Raw genomic sequence first — 1,704 nt, forward strand, 5'->3', positions numbered from 1 at the left:
TAAAAACACTCAGTATATACAAATATCATACAAAACTGCGTAATGATTACCCTACCACCATCACATTTCCTGAGATAGAAAATTGTAAGGCCATTCAAAAATTTTACATTTATCCCAGATAAAAAAATTACTGAAAAATAATTTTATAAAAAAAATAAATATAAAATATTTGAAATAATAATTAACAAATATAAAAAAATAACTTAATCCTCTCGTAAAATGTAAATATATGCGCATAATCTTATCATTTCTAATCTTTTAAATTCTATGAAGACATTTAAAGTAGACATTTCTAAAAACGAAAGAAAAATATGAATATCTTCTACAATTTAGAAAATATTTGAAACAGTACATTGTAAAGAAAAAATGTCTATAAATTTCATTAGAAAAAATTAATTTTCGATGACCTCACAATATGTACTTAAATTGGGCATTAACATAAAAAGGAAGAAAATACACAGGACTACGTATGATACTTTACAACTGTTGCATTCATCATTCATCACGGCTTACCTATTTCCTGGAGAGCTGTAAACAGATTTTGAACTGATGATGCATTGTACTAGGTACACGAGATTCACATACGCTCACGTATATACAAATGAATGAAAAAAAAATTATATAAAAATTATCCTTGGCGATGCATATGATATTCTACTACCAGAAAATAATTCTCACTGAGGCACCAAACAAAAGTACAAAACAAATGAGAAAATATACATGCAATTATTTCTTGGTTAAAAAAAAAAACAGATATCACAGGAAGTGGCAGTGGTAAGGCAACAAGGTGTTCATATTACACAAAATGCTAAGCACACATCTAACATACATATATGTATTCATATACATATGTGTGTGCATGTATAATAATATAATACAGATTAACAATATATATTCGTGATAAACATAATCATTATTCTTACGTAATTGAATTGTTCAAAGAAAACTAAAGAATGCCTTCAGTTTTATCTCAAAACTAGATACAAATCAAACATAATAAATAAATTACAAATAAATTTTTATTTTTAGATCATTTTACGATCATTTAATGATATATTTGAATAAAATCTCTAATTATAATCTAATTAAACAATTGCATTTAAGTATTCTTAAAAAGCAAAAATTTATAATATAATATAACACATTTCACATAAATTATATAAAAATAATTTATCAATATATACAGGGTCTTGCAATTAATGACAAAGCGCTTTTTGTTTAGATAAAAGAACGGACTATCAACTTTACAGAAAAATAGCAACAGATAAAAATTATTTATTTTCTTCTCATAAAGTTCTGAAAATTTTTTTAGAATTTTTTAATACCATATTTTCTCATGCTGGTAAAAATAAGAAAATGCAGTACTAAAAAGTTGATAAAAAATTCTGAAAAAATTGTTAGAGTTCTATAAGAAGAAAAAATGAATGATTTTTGTCTCTTGCAATTTTTCTATTAGTAGTATTTGAGTAAAAAATTATTCAAGATATATTCGACAATTTTTAGTAATTAATATCTTAACTATTAATATCTAACTATTGCGAAAATTGCAAAATGGTAGAGGACTTTTCGATTCAGTTTAGTCCGCTCTATCTAAACAAAAGTGGTTGGCAAAAACTTACGGGACACCCTCTCTCTCTCTCTCTCTCTCTCTCTCTCTCTCTCTCTCTCTCTCTCTCTCTGTGTGTGTGTGTGTGTGCGCGCGCG

At 26.2% G+C, this 1,704-nt stretch overlaps 1 protein-coding gene across 4 annotated transcripts in view; it reads right to left on the reverse strand.

Moving 5' to 3' along the window:
- Window positions 1-1,704, reverse strand: part of LOC108692469 (heterogeneous nuclear ribonucleoprotein R) — a 25,162-nt gene that overhangs the window by 14,748 nt on the left and 8,710 nt on the right. The window lies entirely within an intron of this gene.

The sequence above is a fragment of the Atta colombica genome, unplaced genomic scaffold, assembly GCF_001594045.1.
Source record: "Atta colombica isolate Treedump-2 unplaced genomic scaffold, Acol1.0 scaffold72, whole genome shotgun sequence".
Lineage (NCBI taxonomy): Eukaryota > Metazoa > Arthropoda > Insecta > Hymenoptera > Formicidae > Atta > Atta colombica.